Source organism: Gopherus flavomarginatus, chromosome 10 (genome assembly GCF_025201925.1).
Source record: "Gopherus flavomarginatus isolate rGopFla2 chromosome 10, rGopFla2.mat.asm, whole genome shotgun sequence".
Classification (NCBI taxonomy): domain Eukaryota; kingdom Metazoa; phylum Chordata; order Testudines; family Testudinidae; genus Gopherus; species Gopherus flavomarginatus.
The window spans coordinates 40765849-40787508 of NC_066626.1; the positions used below are offsets into that span (position 1 = coordinate 40765849).

At 42.3% G+C, this 21660-nt stretch overlaps 1 protein-coding gene and 1 long non-coding RNA gene across 3 annotated transcripts in view; one reads left to right on the plus strand and one right to left on the minus strand.

The window, feature by feature from the left end:
• Positions 1 to 21660, plus strand: part of OLA1 (Obg like ATPase 1) — a 172532-nt gene that overhangs the window by 52823 nt on the left and 98049 nt on the right. The window lies entirely within an intron of this gene.
• LOC127058821 (uncharacterized) lies at positions 696 to 20992 on the minus strand. The gene is made up of 4 exons (XR_007776467.1): positions 20921 to 20992; positions 7118 to 7206; positions 6380 to 6514; positions 696 to 4681 (listed from the first exon to the last, which is right to left on the minus strand). It is a non-coding gene; the product is annotated as an uncharacterized LOC127058821 (long non-coding RNA).

Below are 21660 nucleotides of genomic sequence, written 5' to 3' on the forward strand. Positions count from 1 at the left end.
TTATCACTAAAAATGCAAATAACTTCCTGCTGAGGTACTGAAGTTTAAATGCAGCTTACTGCACTTGTGCATCTTTTTTGTCTTACAGATATGTCTTAATTGTACGCTATTTACACAATCAACTAGATAATAAATCTAATTGAGGCATTCTCTTTCTGATGCATCTCCAAATAAATATTTACTTAAAATTAAATATATTTGGAATAGCTCAAAGGAATCATTGTACCATAGTAACCTTTTCAGTTGTTTCTGGCAAATTCAGAAACAACTGTGAAAGTTTTCAGGTTAAGGTTGAGAGTGGAGCTTCATGAAACACTTGCACTGAGCAAAACTAGCATACTTTCCCCCAACCTCTGACCCTTCTCTTGAATGCTTAGCCTCTCTTTGTACAATGTTTTGTGTAACTCTGTAGGTCATACATTGTATACAAGATTTTGAAAATTCAAAATATTTAAAATTAATTTTTTTCTCCTTTGTTAGTAAAATTATTGCCAGAGTTGAAATAGTTTTCACCAGCAACACTGCCTTTGTTTTTGTATGTTGCAATTCTAGAGATTTGGGTCACAGGACAAGAAGAGCTAAAGGAGAAGTGGTAATTTAATCAATATTCCCTTATATAGCAGAAACAGCTTGAATATGGATTGCAAGAACAATACTGAAATGAAATCAAATTGTCAGATAAATTGTTCATTATTTTTTATTTTATTACCAAAAATGGTTTATTTTTCATTTAAAGATGGGTGATGGCTGGAGGAGTTGTATGTGGGCTACAGTGAGATTGTGCAAAGGAAGAAAATCATTTCATAAAAGGAGAATCAGTTTCTTCTGCACCTAGCACTTCTGTGTATGTAAATATTGTAGGATAAAGCTCTCTAGTTTTCTTAAGAAAACACAACTTCTTGAACATCTGCTGAAGTTGGTGTCCGTAAGCAGCAAGATAGTGTTGAGTTTTCTGGAGGGAGGTTGGTTGTTAAATGAGGGCAGGACCTCCAACTAAGCAGGGGTTTGTATTTAGAAGTTCGTGTGCACTGAATCAGCATGCATGTATGTGGGCAAAGAAGTGAGATGGTGGGGAGGAGTGTGTGTGTGTAATTTGGTTGCAGGACAAAAGGTTGGGTGAGTGGTGAGAACCACATTTGAATTATACTTCGTAATTGCATTATGGGCTATAGAGGGATGGAGCATATGTTATTGCTGAGAATAGAAGACAGATGTAACTTTAATTGATAGTAGGCTATCACAGGGATCTTTGTTAGTAGATTTGGAAGGAAGCCGTACTTTTGTCCCTTTAAATATGTGTTCTGCAGTTACTTCTGAGCACTTCACAGACTGTAAGGTTTTATCATCCCAACATCCTTGTGAGGCAGAGCGGTGGTGGTATTCTCACTTCCCAGATGGAGTTTTGGGGCATAAAGATTTAAATGCCTTGCTCAGCACCACACACAAAGTCTGTTGAAGATCATGAACAGAACTCATATCTTCTGAGTCCCATCCATGATGGATCTCTGCACCTTAGCATCAATATACCTTGAGTAGAGGTGTATGGAGTATCAAGCAGGTTTCTAGAAGATAACTGGAATTTTACTAAGATTTGTTTACTATTTTTTGGTTAATCTCCTGTGTAGCAAGATGAGCAGTGGTACACAGAGAGCTGCAGCAAGGGTAACAACATACGTTAAAAAAAAATGTGCATATAGATTTCCCATTCTCTTACTAATAGGTTAAAGCAGCCAGGAAAGGAAACATGTATTTGGAGCCTAAAGAATAAGATTTAGGATTCCACCTGTATTTCTAGGGCAAGGTCATTTCAGCACAAAGTAAAGTAAAGAATGCTTGGTAAAAGTAAGGATCACAGAAGGCAATGATCTTGAGTCCTTGAGAAAATAACCTGCAAGAAGTGCTAGCTATGATGGAAGAATGTGGAGTGACACACACACACACACACACACACACACACACGAATCATGTACTAGCATCAGCCAGTTTGAAAAGAAAAGCCAATACTAGTGCCATTGGATTTTTCTATCTAAATCCAAAGGATAGCAGCACAGCAGTCTGTTTTTTGTGTAGAAAAAGCTCTGGTAGAGAGAAGAAACATTAATAGAGATAACTGTTCAAATAAGCCACTTGAGAAATAAGCATGCAGGATTGGGGTAAGCATTTGCACAGCATGCAGCAGAGTAGATGGTGAACGTAAGTGAAATTGGGAGTAGATTAGGAGCAAGACTAGACATCCTATTGTGTGACAACCATTGTTATCCCTTTACTCATGCCTATTCTTCTATATAGTGGTATGGAAAGAAGTACTGTGATGAAGGCTGGTGCCGCAGATAAATTGTTTCAGATGATATAACCTACTTTTTCAAGAAATAGTTGAAAGAAAACAAAATATAGCATAAACCCCTCTAGTATGGATGATTAATACAAAATTGGCCAAAGTGCTGGTGATGAACATAAATAATTGTAGTCAATAAGAAGCTAAGAATTTCTGGAAGTATCAGATTATGTAGTTCCAAGTAACAAATTTAAAGGAAAAATTGATTTTTCGAGCAGTGTCCCTGTGGGTGCTCCACTGTAGGTTTGTCTGTGTCCCTGCGCTGCTGATTGGAGAACTTCAGTAGCAGTGTCCATTTGGCCCGCACATGCAGTATGTTTCCTCTTGCTGCACTGGGAAGCTAGTCTCTGTGCACATAGGTTAACAGTCCTCAGTTCCTTCTCAACTACCCCTTCTAGAGACGGCACTTTAGTTGTCCATTCATGTGTCATTAATTCTTTTACAATTGCTATTTTTTAGCTTCCTTTGAAGCCTCTTTTGTGACTTGTTCTTTGTCAATCCCTGGATGGATGCAGGGGAAAGAGACCTCCTGGATGAGTAAGCCCCAGTTCTCCTGGCTTCAAGAAGTGCTGCACTTGCAGTAAGGTGGCCTTGGTTGCGGACAAGCACTCCCAGTGCATCCATTGTTTTGATGAGGGCCATAGCCAATTAGTGTTCCCTCTGCTCCAGCCAAGATCCCGTAAGGATAGAGAGCTTGGCCAAAAAATTATCTTTATGGACACAGCTCTCCGACCAGCTTTCTGGCGGGCATGAGGCTTCCCCTCAGCCATCAACTTGGAAGGATAGTGGGTCAAAAAAGAGACTGGGAAGTCCTCTCACTGAGTCTAGGGATAGCAAAAGCAATTGCTGTCTTGCTTAGTATCATCTGCACCAACACCACAATCGGGCATCACAATAACATCTTGTACTGCTGGCAGGCCCGTGGACTCTTTGGGCAGAGGCACCAAATTTTCTCTACTGAGAGATAAGGGCAAACACCCTAGAAAAACGCTTCTGGTATGTGAGTCGACATCAGTACTGCCATTGACAATAGTCCACCCAGAAACGGAGAGACTGGTACAGAGAAGGTCTCCATCTCCCCCGGCACCACGATGCGATGATCGGTAGTGGCAGAATTCCACCAGGTTGGTGACCTAAGCATGATGGAGGTACCTGGCTCTACACGCTTGGATACCAATGTCATGATACTGAGTCTTTGCCGGGCATGGGGAATATTCTTGCAATCATGCCCATCCTCCTGTCAAGTGAGCAGTTGGATAGTGAGCGTGAGGAGGTTTCACAGTACTTTATCCCAAGCTCCATATGAGACCCACTATCAACAGGATCTGGGAATATACCCACAGATGGCACCACCGCCATCTTGTTATGGCCACCCATGGGCAATTCTGCTAAGCCCTATGCCATCACAACGGCTGTACTAAGATCCTTGGGAACACACTGACAGCATTGAGGACCTCAGAGCCTTGGGAAACCGAGGAGCAAGAAGGGGACGTGGAGGAGGAGGTAACACCTAAACCTATATCCGTCTCTTTCCCAGACAGAGCGGTCATGCCTTCACCACTGTCCATGGCAGATGACTTCTGTTTATTCTAGGAGCTGGCAAAAAGCATAGCAGATACCCTCCACATACCACTGGAGGAGGTCAAAGACACACACCACCAGCTCACTGATATCCTCCAGTCTTCGTCCTCCTCGAAGATTGCCCTCCTGATCAGTGAAGCCATCTAAGATCCTGCTAAAACAGTGTGACAAAACTCGGCATTGGTAGCCCTGATGTGCAAGTGTGCAGACAAGAAATACAATGTCCGCGCAAAGGAATCAGAGTTCCTTTTCTCCCACCTGCCACTCACTTCCATCATGGTGGATGCTGTAAACTCTCATGGCTGAGCACATAATTTCAGGGCAACACCCTGCAACAGGGAATGGAAGTGCCTCGATATCTTTGGCAGGCATATTCCTCTGCGGTCTTGCAATTTCATATCGCCAATTACCAGGTGCTCACGGCATCATACTATTACATGAATTTCAATAAACTGAATGACTATTGATAAGCTTTCAGAGATCACTGGGAATCCTTCAAGGCCATCATTCAGGAGGGACAACTGGTGGCAAAAATATTGCTGCTTTCAGACCTTGATGCCACCGACACAGCAGCAGATCCATCTCCACGGCTGCAGTGATGATACAGGAATCATGACTCCACTTGTCTACACCTCCTTCGGGAACCTCGACAACAGTGGAGGACCTCTCCTTCAAGAGTGTCAATCTCTTTGCTGGGAAGACCGGCTTCTGCCTCCAACCTTGAAGGATTCCAGGGCCACCCTCAAGTTTCTGGGAATCTACACACTGCGGCAGAGGAGACGACATTTTTAGTACCCAGTCCCAACACACAGCTTGTTTGTCTAGGTTTCCATCACAGCACTATTATGAGCCACAAATTAAAAAGGGAAAATTCCCAAAACATAAGCTGTTCGGTCCACAGTTTTCGACCCAGCCCCCTGCCTCTAAGCACCAATTTGATGGGCAGGTTGAGATGCTGCAAGTCCAGTCCCTATTACTGTCTATGACCGTGCACTCATTTGGCCATGCTTGTCAGTGTTCCGCAGAGCCTGGGAATGCATAATGTTGGACAAATGGATCAGACAATCTCTAGGATCTGGGTACTCCATCCACTTCACCTCTCTCTACCCTCCAAAACACCTTTCCCCGTCCCTCTTCAGGGACCCTTCTCACGAGAGTCTACTACAACAGGAGATAGATTGACTCCTCCAGTTAGAACCAGCACCTGAATATCTACGAGGCAAGGGGTTCTACTGTCATTACTTCCTAATTTCTAAAAGGAAGGTATGTCGGAGACCCATACTGGACCTCAGAGCTCTGAACAAGTTTGTGAAAGCTCAGTAGTTCAAGATGGTCACCTTTTATTGACTATCATTCCATCGTTGGAACAAGGACACTGGTTTTCAACCCTCGAGCTACAGGATGCCTACTTCAATATTTCAGTATTACCGTCTCATAGATGATTTCTCAGATTCACTATGGGACATGGCCATTACCAATAGAGCATCCTCCCCTACGGACTCTCATGAGCCCCGAGAGAATTTTCCAAAGTTTTCCTTGGTATCCATTAATCTACTCTTGCAAGTGATAATGATCTACCCTTACTTGGATTATTGTTTCCTCAGGGCCCGATTGCGCCAGGAAGCTCATGGAGCCATAGACACCATGATGCATTTGTTTACAGAACAGGGCTTTCAGTGCAACACCTGGAATTAATTGGGGTCGACCTGGATGCTCTACAAGCTGAAGCCTTACTACCTCAATACAGGTTCCTATCCCTGGTCTCACTCATAGACATGGCTCCATACAGTCCTCAAGTACCAGCCAGACTCTGCCTCCAACTGCTGGCATATGGCAGCAGGCACGGCCCTGATACCGCATGCCAGACTTCACATGTGATGCCTCCAACTAGGGTTCATTTTAGTTTACAGACTGAACAGAGACAGTCTGGAAAAAACCCTGTCACTGCCTACCAGGATCAAAAACTCCTTGGACTGGTGGAGAAAGCCAGCCAATGTATGCAAAGGGATCCCCTTCCCACAGACATCTTCATCGCTCATAAGATGAGACGCACATTTAAACAGCCTCACAGCGCTAGGCAGATGGACACCTGCAGAGATATCTCTACACATCAATCTCCTTGAACTGAGAGTGGTCAGAAATGCCTGTGTCCATTTCCACCTGCTGATAGCAGGATCACGTATGAAGATCCTAACAGACAACATAGCCGGCTTGTACAACATCAGCTGCCAGGGAGGAGCCAGGTTGCCCTTCCAGTGCATGGAAGCTATTAGACTATGGAACTGGTGCATCTCTCATGATGTCACCTAGTCTGCGGCTTACCTCTCAGGCATGCAAAACGTGATAGTGAACAACCTCAGTCCCAGATTCCTGCATGATCATGAGTGGGAGATGCATCTGCCAGTACTCAGTGACTTGTTCACACGATGGGGAACACTGTCTACACACCTGTTCGCCACTTACCAGAAAAAGAAGTGTCCATGCTACTGCTCCAGAGCGGGGATGGGATAGCACTCTCTGGCTGATGCTCTTCTCCCCTGGACAAGGACTTTCTTTATGCCTTTTCCTGTTTCTTCTATTGCTGAAGATTCTGCTAAACTTAAAAAGGGATGGAATTAATGTCATCCTGTACACATTCCACAAGATCACTCTCCTCATCTGTTGCCGCCTTCAGGGATATCGCTATCTCAGAGATCTGCAGGGTGGCGACATGGGCGTCAATCCACAGCTTCACAGAACTCTATGCCATCATTGGAGACTGTGCCTCCGATGCCATCTTCGGCTCCATAGTACTGTCATCTGTAATTGACCTGATTCCGAAATGCCAGCTCTCCAAAACAGGTACTGCTTGGGAGTCACAGTGGATCACTCATAGGGACACTGCTCAGAGAAGAAGTTACTCATATTGTGCATTAACAATGGTTCTTTGAGATGTGCGTCCCTGTGGGTGCTCCACAACCTGCCCTCCTCCCCTCTACTTTGGAGTTTTCATTTGGCTCTGCGGTAGAAAAGGAACTGAGGATGGTTAGCCCCCTGCGCATTGGCTAGCCTTGTGGCGCAGCACAAAGAGAGAGAGCTCGTGCATGTGCGGGCCTAATAAACATTGGAGAACTTCGGTAGCAATCAGCAGCGCAGGGATGCACAGACACCTCCACTGGAGCATCCATAGAGGCGTACCTCTTGAAGACCCTTGTTACTCACCTTGTGCAGTAACTTCTTCTTTTCCACCAAAGGGGTCCTAGACTGTTTAAAATCATTCCAAGCTTTGCTGTCCAAGATTTTGAGATAATCTAAAATAAAATATAGTTGAAATATGTGAACTAGTGAACTTCATGTGTGTTATTTTGCAGTGGGTTTGCTTTCCTTTTCAGTACACTTCAGCTAAAGGTGATGAACCCTTGTCTGTTAGCAAGCAGTGCTGTGAAGCTTTGAAAAGAGCTTCATTTCATGTAGTATATTGGAAAAGCATTACGCCAAAAATGCAGAGTCTCTTCCTTTTGTCTTAATTTAATAATGATTTGTATAACTATTCTTTGCAGGCTTGAGGTTATTGTGTATTCAGTAAATAACACTTCACTCTGCAGTGAAGACACAACCCTAACTCAGGTGATTGGCCCTTTGATCAGCCTAGCCCAGATGTGAGCAGCCATATTTGCAAAGCTGGACCTAAGTTAAAATATTCTTGCTGGTGCTGCACTCACCTGTGCTTCACTAAGATTTCTAAGGATATGTGCCATGGTTCTTCTATACTGTAATAATACAAGCTGCTTTAGCAGTGATTTTGGGAGGCTTTGTCTGTCCTGGGCATGTGCAAATTGCAGGAAGTCACTGAAGGACTATCAGCCCTTGCGTGATGGGAGCCCATGTCCTTACTGCAAAGTAGGTAAGTTATCAGTCAGAGTGAAGCAGGCACTTGAGCTTTAAACCTATCCCCATCTGGCCCAGCCAGCCTGGGTTTAAAGTCCCCACCAAACTTGATGGGAGGGTCTGTGTGTGGATGGGATGGGTGTTAGGAGCACCACCGAAATAAGAGTCCAAAAACTGCAGCGAAGAGACACCCTCAGAAACAAACCAGTGTGGCATGTTAGTGGGGTTTTGCATTGTAACTGGTTTATATCTGCTGACAGCAGGGCATAAGTAACTAACTTGAGTTTGTACAAAATAGAAATAAATGTCTCTCACAAAACTCTTACTCAAATGGGAAAGTTCCAAATATTTACATACACAATGAGAGACAGATCTCTCTAGCTTTTAAATCTTTAGGAAGCATATGGTTAGAGTCATAGATCTTTAAATGTTCTTTGTTATTGATTAGTGAAATAAATTTTCTTTATGCGTATACATTGAATTTTGACATCAACCTCAACTAAAGTGTTCTTTATTGCAAATACTGCATTAGGGTTATAGTTTCTTGATGCATTGCGTCAACCCCCATTAGTTACAACTTTCTGCAACCCTTGAGGTTGCAGAAAGAAGGATTTCAATCTTATTTTTCTTATCTCTGGCCTTCATTGTAGCCCACTAATTGTGCCAAATTGTTGATGTCTTACTATAGTAACCAAACCAGGACCTACTACAGATTTATGAAGCCAGCAAACTCATTCTTCTTCAGCTTAATAGATCATGAGTAGCATCTCTCCTCCCTCCACCACTCCCAGACAAATAAAACAAAAGAATTAGTATCTAAAGGACAGCACCTTTGGCAGTGTAACAGCATGTAGCGCCATGCTATTTACAGATGAAACTTAAGTTTCCTCAGTAGGAACCTAAAAATATGACTTTGTAGGCCAGAAACAAGAGAGCTGCCTACTGAGCTACAGGGGCAATCTCTCTCTCAATTCTACAGACTATATAGAGGAATTTCTAATATACTGTACTGAGAGTCAAAAAGTTCTTGACGAGTAACATTTCCCCCCTAGAATAAAGATCAGGTAGGTTATTCTTTTAAGTCACCAACATTTGACTTATGTGCAGCGATTTTTGTTATAGTTTTGTTTCACTCATATGATACTGTATGATGGTTATATAGGCAACACCGACATAAATTTGAAGCATTTTCTGTATAATATTTTCATGAGAATTATGGTTCCTTATGTTATAGTATAAGGGCTGGCCAGATGGCGCCTACATTTTGTAAATATGTTTATTGGCTTTAAGTGGGTACCTGATGTAGATGTGCCTGATGTATGTAAGGTTGCAAAACTGTATATGGATATTGTGATTGCATCTACATAGACAATCAAGTCAAGTGTTTTAGACTGTGTCGTAGCTATTCAACAGCTGAGGGAATGGTATTATGCAAATCCATGAGGGAATGAAGCAGACCTTGCTGGTGGGTGAAGCCTGCAAATATGTGGCCTACCTCTTCTAACTGGCTGCAGCGGCAAAGGTGGGAGGCGTGAAGGCCCCAGTTATCATTAGCAGCACATCTGATCATTACAGATATGAAGCGATTGAGCCTCACCTGAAGGTAGTATGGAAGGCTAAAACCAGGGGGCTAGATTGTTGAATCTGTCATGAGGGAGGCCTTGGCTATATTTGAACTTGTTCTTGCCACCTCGTATATGACCTGGAGGCAGTATTGAGATTCCTTAGGGGAATTGTCTAAATGAGCCTGCCATGAGCAGAAGTTTGGTGGATTAAACATCTTTAAATGGATATGGCATAACTAACTTGTTTGTACAAAATAGAAATACACATTTCTCCCACAAAACCCTCACTCAAATGGGAAGGTTCCAAATATTAACATACACTTTCGTGATTGAGAGACAGATCTTTCTATCTTTAGTGTGTGCCTACTTTATTTTTTTATTTTCACACATTGACCACTTTTCGTAGGGTTTTTTTTTTTAACGTAGAAATTTTCTGTGTTTGCCTTGGATTTTTTTGGAAGCTTGAAGGAAATACTTCAGCTTTTTTCTTAGCAACTCGTTATAAATTGGTGTCTGATAAATTTGAAACCCTGGTTGCCATAAGGCTGGAGAAAGTATGAAGAGCTTTCTTAAAAGGAGTGAAATTGACATGATATGTCACTGCTACCCACAGGGGGAAAAAAAACAAGTGCTGTAACTGACTAGAGATTTGTTAGTATCACTTGGCATTTGTTGCTGTAGTCTACCAGATTAATGAGTCTGCAGACTCAGAGAGCACTATGTTGGTTCACATTCCATATTGAGATAGTTTTCCCCAATATATAGCTAGTATCGATATAAGTTGGAGCAAGAGGTTTTTTGTTTTGTTTTTCATATCCAGTGCATAACTTCAATCTGAAGATGTTTTCTGTAATTGAAGATCAAACTGACATTTCTTTATTTCCATTAAAAACATTTGTGACTGGAGAAGTTTTCTCATAGTGCAGTTCCATTGACAATCCATTATTATTCTGCCACCTTCCTATATTGAGCTATTTGTAAGTCTGTCATTGGAGTTAGAAGGAATATTTTTGTTGATATTTGTGTTTACATCTGTCCTGAAACAAGGACTTTTTTAATAATGGGAAAGGAAAGTTGCATACTTTATAGCTTTTAAAGATAAATATACTTGATAGTTGGTTGAAGGAAGTCTCTCTCCCCTTCTGGTTGTCTGTGGAAAATACATGAATGTTGTCATGGCATGTGAGCCGATTTTGAGCGGCACGCAGCTGCCTGCCGCAGTCCTGGCCCCCAGCCCCACACACGCTCTCCTCTGCTGGGGCAGGAGACAGAAGCTTGGTTCTGCGGCAACCAAACTTCCCTCTCCCCCACTTCTTCCCACAGCGTGGTGCTTTCCTGCCCCACCCCCTCTCCTTCACTGTGCCAATCAGCTGATGGCCCTAGTGAGGGGGAGTGGGGAAGAGCAAGAGCATGCTGGCAGTTCCCTAGAGGGGACAGAGAGAGGTAGGGACGGAGCCTTGGGGAAAGGGGTGGAACAGGCATATCTTTTCCAGCCCCCTGCCATGAGCCACTCAGGGCAGGGGGCTGGGAGCACCCTACGGGCCAAGCACCCCAGCGTTCTGTCCTAATCACCCCCCCACACTGTCTTCCGTCCTATACCCCCCAGCCCTCTGCCCTGACCCACCCACACTCAGCATTCTGCCCTGCAGATCCCTCAGCCCTCTGCCCTGACCCTTGAACCCCCACACACCTCCAGCCTTCTGCCCTGACCCCCCCACACACTCAGCTTTCTGCCCTGCAGCCCCCATACCCCCCAGCCCTCTGCCCTGACCCTTGAACCCCCTCTCACACACACACAGCCTTCTACCCTGCACCCCCCAAACTCCCAGCCCTCTGCCCTGAACCCCGCCCACCCCAACACACACCCAGTCTCACAGTCAGAAGAATGCTGACATGGTCTTTCAGAAATCAGGTAACAATGGTATAGGAAAACACACTGCATTCATCAATAATTACTAGCATGCTGCAACTGCAGCTAAATGAACTTTTAAGGATGAAATGCACAAGCCTTTAAAGTATATTGTTCTCACAGCAAAATGACCAAGTATTCTACAATTGCTTAATAACATAGTAAAAGCATCCTGACTGGTTACTAACTTAGATTAGTTATTAATTAAATTACACAATGTTTTAATATCATGTGCTGCAAAGAGCTGCAGGAGGCACATTAAAGAACCACTTGCGGCTCCTGAGTATCACTGAGTTAGAACATACCAGTGAATATGGCTGTAAAAGTTAAATAAAAAAAAAAGTTGAGGTTGATATTCTATAGCTTCAAATCATTAGAAATGATGCAGTGAGGTGGAGATGAAAGGGGGGAAAAATCTAATATCTTTAAACAGTGTAATCTGAGACCACAAAAACTAAAATACCTTAATTATAGTAATATCATGGTGTCACTTCAGGGCTGAGTTAAACTGTGCATTTCTGTACCTTTTATATGTTTCGATTTCTTTTAAATTTAACTTCAATTCTGAATTTCATGCATTTATAATGCTAGGTTTTGTGATAATTTTAACACCCCTGTAATTTTATAACTTGAATTACAGATACATACAACCAATCATTAGTTTTTGTCTTTTCTGGGAATATTCTACAGTTAAATGAAAATTCAGAAAAGCATTATTTTGAGTCCTGTGCAGTGTTATCCTTTGAAAAATTCTGTGCTCTTACAAGGTGTTATGTTTAAACTAACAACACTGTTTTTTGGACTGCAGTATTTTTTCTACATGACGATCGTATCTTTGACATCTTTGTATCAAACAGTGAAACAAGGAACTCTGTAGTTAAGGATTTCCTCCATAATATACTGTACTATTCAGTTGTCATATTTAAAATAACTTTAGAAAAAAGAAAAATCAACAGAAATGATCTAATATTATAGGATGAATTATGGAACTAAAGTTCAGTTGTAAAGAACATGAGGTACTGTAGTCTAAATTGTTTTAATGTATTGTATTTCAGTATTTTTTGGGTAACTGTGCCTTCCTACACGTTTGTACAACTCCTTGGTGAGGCCTTGATCCTGATTAGGGCCTTTAGGTGCCTACTGCAATACAAGTGAATTTACTTTACTGTATTGTGTATCTTTTTAGTTAATATGTTGAGGTTTTTTTAGCTGTAAAAAGACTATAGCTGGTCCTTCTGACAAAGCATATTATAAAAATGTTGATCATGAAGAGTTAAAAAGCTCTTTTCAGTGTGTTCTTTTTACAAGCCACCTGTTGCCTTAGATGCATAAGTGTGTAAATTCAACTAAGTGCTCATCACTTGTCAGCCATCAGTGGCACCATAAAAATTACTTGTGGTGCTTGCTTTGCAAGAAGTTCTTTTGTGTTTGTGACATCAGCTTTGTTTTATACAATTAAAGTATTACACGCTAGAATAATCTAAATTGCAACCACTAAATGGTGATGTAGTCGTGTGTCTCCCCCCTCCAGCTGAATTTGTTTACTGATTGTGTGCAGCTATTGACTACTGTTTAATGTGACAAATCTCTTTTGCCTTGAGTAGTCTTGAAGAGTTTGTGAGGGTGTTCTTTTTTGTTGTTTTTTGCTACTATTGGATGCTTTTTTATGCTTGTTTACAAGTTCCTACGTTTTCAAAAATAGCAAATTAAAGGCATATAATAGGCTTGCAAGAGGAGAAAATGTTACATCGAAGAGATCCAGACCTCAGGAGACAGTTCCATATGAACACATTATATAACTATGCATAGCTCATCTCATACTCCACTGTTATTAAACCGTTATATTGTGGTAGCACCTAGAGACTAAACAGGTCAGGGCACTGTTGTGGTAGGGTGTGTACAAACATATAGTAAATGACTATCACTGTCCCAAAGATCTTACCTTATCTCTGCATTTTTCCTAATCCCATTGTGTACAGGTCTTTGCATTTAAAATTAATAGATAATGCGAGTGAATTTGTGCGTACATGTGATATCTATATGATTTTGTAATTAGATTGATTTCAGTTTTGCTTATGTTAAGGCAGAGATAATGAATTTCATAGATATGTATGAATAATAAGGTATCCTCCCCAAAATTACAGAACGCTTTGAATTTTCAGAGAATTTACAAGAAAACCCATTGTTTTGTTTGAGTTAAATTAGTTAAACTGCATAAGAAATGTGGTGTCTGTCGAGACTTTTTTTTATAGAATCATAGAATGTTAGGGTTAGAAGGGACCTCAGGAGGTCATCTAGTCCAACCCCGTGCTCAAAGCAGGACCAATCCCCAGGCAGATTTTTACCCAGTTCCTTAAATGGGCTCCTCAAGGGTTGAACTCACAAACAAATGGACATAATACCAAAAGGACTGAAGGTAAAAAATCCATTACAATCAACATTCCACACAGATTATAGTGAGAGATTGTGCCACACACACTCAAAGAAACTGTGGAACCACCTGATCAGCATCCTATACAGCAAATAAGAGAAGATTAAGAGTGAACTCTCAAAACTAGAAACTCTCTTAAAAAGACCTGTGGCTGGACTTTACAAAAACTAGACAAGCCATTCACAACACACACTTTTCATCTCTGCGGAGGAAAAAGGACATTAAGCTATCTAAACTCCTACATGCCCCAAGGGCTCCATTGCCCCCACAAACATGGTACAGTTTTGCGGTGACCTAGAATCCTACTTTTGATATCTCTGACTCAAGGAATATTTCCAGCACAGCACTGATTATATGGAGATACACCTATCTCATAGAGCTGGAAGGGACCTTGAAAAGTCATTGAGTCCAGTCTCCTGCCTTTACAGCAGGACCAAGTACAGTTCCTGACAGACTTGCCCCAGATTCCTAAATGGCCCCCTCAAGGACTGAGCTCACAACCCTGGGTTTAGCAGGCCAGTGCTCAAACCACTGAGCTATCCCTGCCCCCAGCACAGTAGCACACAGGAAGCTTCCTACCAACACTACAAAAAGAAAGATTCTCCTTGGACTCCTCCTGAAGGTCGAAACAACAGACTGGACTTCTACATAGAGTGCTTCTGTTGACGTGCACGAGCTGAAGTTGTGGAGGAGCAGCATCACTTGCCCCATAACCTCAGCCATGCAGAACACAACGCCATCCACATTCTCAGAAAGAACTCTGACATCATATCAAAAAGGTTGATAAAGGAGGTGCTGTAATCATGAATAGGTTGGAGTATGAACAAGAGGTTTCTGGACAACTCTGACACCCCATTCTACAGGCCATTACCCTCTGACCCCACTGAGAATTACCAAAAGAAACTACATCTGCTCAAGAAACTCCCTAAAGAAGCACAGGAACAAATTTACACTGACACACCCCTAGAACCAAAGGGACACTATTAAGGGCCCAAAAGCAAGTTATTCCAATGGTTAGGAAAGATAGAAAATGTGGCAAAAGACCACCTTGGCTTACCCTTGAGATCTTGCGTGACCTACAAAATAAAAAGGCGTAATATAAAAAATGGAAACTAGGTCATCACGAAGGATGAATATAGGCAAATAACACAGGAATGCAGAGGCAAGATTAGAAAAACAAAGGCACAAAATGAACTCAAACTAGCTATGGGAATAAAGGGAAACAAGAAGACTTTTTATCAATACATTAGAAGCAAGAGGAAGACTAAGGACAGGGTAGGCCCACTGCTCAATGAGGAGGGGGAAACAGTAACGGGAGACTTGGAAATGGCAGAGATGCTTAATGACTTCTTTGTTTCGGTCTTCACTGAGAAGTCTGAAGGAATGTCTAGTATAGTGAATGCTTACAGGAAGAGGGTAGGTTTAGAAGAGAAAATAAGGAAAGAGCAAGTAAAAAATCACTTAGAAAAGTTAGATGCCTGCAAGTCACCAGGGCCTGATGAAATGCATCCTAGAATACTCAAGGAGTTAATGGAAGAGGTATCTGAGCCTCTAGCTATTATCTTCGGGAAATAAAAACAACCCAGGAAACTACAGACCAGTTAGTTTAACTTCTGTGCCAGGGAAGATAATGGAGCAGGTAATCAAAGAAATCATCTGCAAACACTTGGAAGGTGGTAAGGTGATAGGGAATAGCCAGCATGGATTTGTAAAGAACAAATCGTGTCAAACTAATCTCATAGCGTTCTTTGATATGATAACGAGTCTTGTGGATAAGGGAGAAGCGGTGGATGTGATATACCTAGACTTTAGTAAGGCATTTGATACGGTCTCTCATGATATTCTTATAGATAAGCTAGGAAAGTACAGTTTAGATGGGGCTACTATAAGGTGGGTGCATAACTGGCTGGATAACCGTACTCAGAGAGTAGTTGTTAATGGCTCCCAATCCTGCTGGAAAGGTATAACAAGTGGGGTTCCACAGGGTTCTGTTTTGGGACCGGTTCTGTTCAATATCTTTATCAACGATTTAGATGTTGGCATAGAAAGTACGCTTATTAAGTTTGCGGACGATACCAAACTGGAAGGGATTGCAACTGCTTTGGAGGACAGGGTCAAAATTCAAAATGATCTGGACAAGTTGGAGAAATGGTCTGAGGTAAACAGGATGAAGTTCAATAAAGATAAATACAAAGTGCTCCACTTAGGAAGGAACAATCAGTTTCACACATACAGAATGGGAAGAGACTGTCTAGGAAGGAGTATGGCAGAAAGAGATCTAGGGGTCATAGTGGACCACAAGCTTAATATGAGTCAGCAGTGTGATACTGTTGCAAAAAAAGCAAACATGATTCTGGGATGCATTAACAGGTGTGTTGTAAACAAGACACGAGAAGTCATTCTTCCACTTTACTCTGCACTGGTTAGGCCTCAACTGGAGTATTGTGTCCAGTTCTGGGCACCGCATTTCAAGAAAGATGTGGAGAAATTGGAGAGGGTCCAGAGAAGAGCAACAAGAATGATTAAAGGTCTTGAGAACATGACCTATGAAGGAAGGCTGAAGGAATTGGGTTTGTTTAGTTTGGAAAAGAGAAGACTGAGAGGGGACATGATAGCAGTTTTCAGGTATCTAAAAGGGTGTCATCAGGAGGAGGGAGAAAACTTGTTCACCTTAGCCTCCAATGATAGAACAAGTAGCAATGGCTTAAACTGCAGCAAGGGAGATTTAGGTTGGACATTAGGAAAAAGTTCCTAACTGTCAGGGTAGTTAAACACTGGAATAGATTGCCTAGGGAAGTTGTGGAATCTCCATCTCTGGAGATATTTAAGAGTAGGTTAGATAAATGTCTATCAGGGATGGTCTAGACAGTATTTGGTCCTGCCATGAGGGCAGGGGACTGGACTCGATGACCTCTCGAGGTCCCTTCCAGTCCTAGAGTCTGAGTCTATAACCCCGACCAGGGGTATTCTACCTGCTACCCGAAATCCGTAAGCCTGGGAATCCTGGATGCCCCATCATCTCAGGCATTGGCACCCTGACAGCAGGATTATCTGGCTGTGTAGACTCTCTCCTCAGGCCCTACACTACCAGCACTCCCAGCTATCTTCGAGACACCACTGACTTCCTGAGGAAACTACAATCCTTTGGGGATCTTCCAGAAAATACCATCCTAGCCACTATGGATGTAGAAGCTCTCTATACCAACATTCCACACAAAGATGGACTACAAGCCATCAGTAATAGCGTCCCTGATACAATCATGGCAAACCTGGTGGCTGAACTTTGTGACTTTTTGTCTTCACCCGCAACTATTTCAGATTTGGGGACAATTTATATCTTCAAGTCAGCGGAACTGCTATGGGTACCTGCCTGGCTCCTCAGTATGCCAACATTTTTATAGCTGACTTAGAACTAAGCTTCCTCAGCTCTCGAACCCTTATGCCCCTACTCTACTTGCGCTACATTGATAACATCTTCATCGTCTGGACCCATGGGAAGGAGGCCCTTGAGGAATTCCACCAAGATTTCAATGATTTCCACCCTACCCTCAACCTCAGCCTGGACCAGTCTGCACAAGAGGTCCACTTCCTAGACTCTACAGTGCTCATTAGTGATGGTCACATAAACACCACCCTATACCGGAAACCTACTGACCGCTATAGTTACCTCCAGCTTTCATCCAGACCACATCACACAATCCCTTGTCTACAGCCAAGCTCTAAGATACAACATCATTTACTCCAATCCCTCAGACAGAGACAAACACCTACAGAATCTCTGTCAAGAGTGCAGTTCTTAAAACTGCAGTACCCACCTGGTGAAATGAAGAAACAGATTGACAGAGCCAGAAGGGTTCTGAGAAGTCCCCTGCTACAAGACAGGCCCAACAAAGAAGGTAACAGAACACTAGTAGCTGTCACCTACAGTCCCCAACTAAAACCTCTCCAGCGCATCATTAAGGCTCTACAACCTACCCTGAAGGATGATCCCTCACTCTCTCAGACCTTGGGAGACAGGCCAGTCCTCGCCTACAGACAGCCCCCCAACCTGAAGCAAATACTAGCCAGCAACTACACACCCCACAATAAAAACACCAAGCCAGGAACCAAACCCCGATGCCAAGTCTGTCCACATATCTATTCAAGGGACACTCTCATAGGACCTAACCACATCAGCCACACCATCTGGGGCTTGTTCACCTGCACATCTACCAATGTGATATATGCCATCATGTGCTAGCTATGCCCCTCTGCCATATACATTGGCCAGACTGGACAGTCTCTATGCAAAAGAATAAATGGACACAAATCTGACATCAGAAATCATAACACTCAGAAACCAGTAGAACAATTCAGTCTCTCTGGTCACTCAGTAACAGAACTAAAAGTGGCAATTCTTTAACAAAAAAAAACCCCTTCAAATACAGACTCCAGTTAGAAACTGCAGAACTGGAATTAATTGGCAAGCTTGATACCATCAAAGTAGGCCTGAGTAAGGACTGGGAGTGGTTGGGTCATTACAAAACCTAAACTTAATTTCCCTATTACTAATTTCTCTGTTATTCACACCTTCTTGTCAACTGTCTGTAATGGGCCACACTCTCTTATCACTTCAAAAGTTATTTTTCCTCCCTTGGTATCCTGCTGTTAATTGATTTATCTAATTAGACTTAACTCACATGTGGTAAAGCAACCTCCATTCTTTCATGTATTTATACCTGCTCCTGTATTTTTTACTTCATGCATCTGATGAAGTGGGCTCTAGCCTATGAAAGCTTATGTCCAAATAAATTCCTTACTCTCTAAGGTGCCACACAGACTCCTCATTGTTTAAGCATAAGCTGTATTTGAAGAAATTAGGTTGTAATTAAGACATTATTACTAATTGTTGTATCAGATTGTTATGGTAGTATAGGCTACAGACAAAGCCAACTCAATAGCTCAGGTAAGGGCAGGTCTATGCTACGGGGCTAAGTCGACCTAAGTTAAGCAACTCATGTAGCTGGAGTTGACATACCTTAGGTCAACTTACTGCGATGTCTACACCACGCTGGGTCAATGGGAGAAGCTCTTCCGTCGACTTACCTTATGCGTCTCATTCCGGTGGAGTACCAGAGCCAATGGGAGAGCAATCAGTGGTCAATTTAGTGGGTCTTCATCGACCCCTGGTGGATTGATTGCCATGTGTCGATCCCCGGTAAGTGGAGACAAGCCCTAAATTTCAACAGCTAATTTGCATGCAACAATTATATTGATTCTGATGAGTCGGTGGTATAAGGGAAACTGGAGACATGTCAAACTCTCATTGGTAGATTGGTTGGCCCAGCTTTAAAGGTTCTGTGGCTGCATACTACCTTGGGGAACTGTGTTTTAAAGGCTCTTGGCTCTGCTGTGTCTGCTCCTGTTGCTGGAGAAACTGAGTCAGGATCACTTGAAGTGCAGAGACATTGAAATGCATATAGAGTGCTATTCACTTCCTTTCCCAGCACTGGTCTCACTAACCTATCCCTCTAGACAAGCAGATTGCAAATTAAGGGCCAGATGCACCAGTGAATTTAATCTGCATTATACTGCTCTTGTGAAGCAAAGCAGATGTAAACCTAGCTTAATTGGACAGTGTGATCTGACCGCTTCGTGGTGCTGTGATGTACCAATGAATCTACTATTAAAATTCAAAAATTAAGGTTGATATTGTACATATTAAAATCATTGGACATGTATACTATCTTTCTCTTGGGGTTTCTTGTTGAGTGTTTGTGTGAGACATTTTTAATGGGGAGAAGGGGGAGAAAAACCACTGTATGGAAATTCAAAGGCAACATGGAGTTAAGGTTGAGAGTAATTTACAGGTAAAAAAATAGTTTAAGGGATGTTGCAGTTACTTCACAAAAGGTATAAACCCAGGAAGTTCAAAGCTAAAGTTACACTTAAAAGAAATCCAAAGATGTTCAAATATGAAAATGCACACTTATGGCACCCAAACAATCTTTCCTCTCCTGTAGTGTTATGTAATCATGATATGATTATTAGTATATTTTAGTGTTTGTGTTCTAAGAGTAGATTAAACTGATATCTTTAAAAGACAGTTTTTATAACTCTTGGTTTTTGGGATAACTGCAACATCCCTATAACTTTTACCTGTAAGTTGTCGAGGCATACTTTCAACCTTAACTACATTTTAACAATATTTTTGTTGTGAAATATGTATAAAAGAACAGATATCCAGAAAATACTTTGAATTTAATGTTATGTACTTTTACGTTCTTAAGAACCTGATTCTGCCATTTTTACTCATCTGGTGTTAACTATTTCAGTGGAATTATTTGCAGTCAGATACTACTCAGCGGAAATAGAAGTGGCTGAGTCTAGCCCTAAATTTAATCAAGTGTTTAAAGAAAGCCTTTCTACTTGTATTTGAAGAGCCTTCATAATAATTATCAGAGGGGTAGCTGTGTTAGTCTGGATCTGTAAAAAGCAACAGAGAGTCCTGTGACACCTTATAGATTAACGGACGTTTTGGAGCATAAGCTTTCGTGGGTGAATACTCGCTTTGTCATCTAACGAAGTGACTATTCACCCACAAAAGCTTGTGCTCCAATACGTCTGTTAGTCTATAAGGTGCCACAGGATTCTTTGTTGCTTTTCATAATAATTATGCATTATTTACAGTGCATAATTTCAAGTAGTAGGATAATGGATTATCTACACAGATAAACTTGTATGTATCTGGAAATAAAGAATAAATCAAACTTAAATTTCTGATGGCTAATTTCTCCCATGTTGTTTAAACAAGTAAACAGCATTGATATATTGATATTATCTAAAAATCAGAGTTTTTTCACTTGTTTTTTAGTGATAAATGACTTTGAGTGGTAGTAGAATGGAATTGCTCTCTGAAAGTAAATTGTGTGGGTTTTTTTTATAGAAATCTTTTGAAGTATCACTGTTAGATTTGCTTTTAGCTATTGTTAAAAATCTGAAGTACAGTAAGAGTACATTTTACCAAGGTAGAGCTACCCCCTCAAGCTGAATAGGCCAGTCAACTTGCGCACAGTGTCATGCTTGCTGAAAATCAACAGGGTTTCAGTGATTAAAGTAGAAGAGAACATACAAATAAAGTTACTTTTTAAAAATGTCAGTATAACCTTTATGGAAGGGCTGAAGATATGTACAGCTTCAAAGTTTGTCTCTTTTTTTACCAGAAGTTGGGCTAATAAAAGATTATCACCCACCTTGTCCGAAGAAGCTTTAGGTATTCATATTCCCTTCCCTGCTTTGTTTAGTGTGATGTTATGGTAGGTACTAAGGTATTATGACTGCACTATTTGAGCAAGTTGCCAAGTGTTATGAATCATGAGGCACAGGGGGGCCAAGGGCCCATGGCCCTCCCACATTCTGAAAGTGGGAGGGCCTGTTCTGTCCATTTTTCGCGTGAGCCTGGCCCCCTACCCCTCCTTTCCCTGCCTAGGCCTAGCTGGAAACAAGAGCTCAGCCCATGGTAAGAGCGGCCCGGATACCTGTAGGGAGACATGGACTGTCCACCAGCCTGGGATGGGAGGGGTCAAAGAGCAGCCCCAGCTTGTGTCCCCGCTCCCTGGGCTCCATGCCCAGAGCTGATGAAGGATCTGTCGCTACCCGGGCAGCTCTTGTCATGGCCCAGCTGTGGCTTTTCGGCCCTGCCCCCAGGTCTGGCTGGAAGCCAGGGCTGAGTCTGGGTAAAAGCCATGTGGGCAGCTGTGGGGAGCCACAGACCCTCCACCTGCCCTGGGCCGGAGATCCAAGGGGCAGGGACAGGCGCAGGTTCTGGGTTCCAGCTTGGCTGGGGACTGGGTCTCGGGGAAGAAGAAGGGTGGGACCCCGCCCTCTGCCACTTTAGGCAGAATCCGTCACCCCTAATGAGGCACAACATTACCTTTACTGTTCTGATGTCACTAATCAGCATAGCTATCCAAATAGAAAGGCTTGATAAATT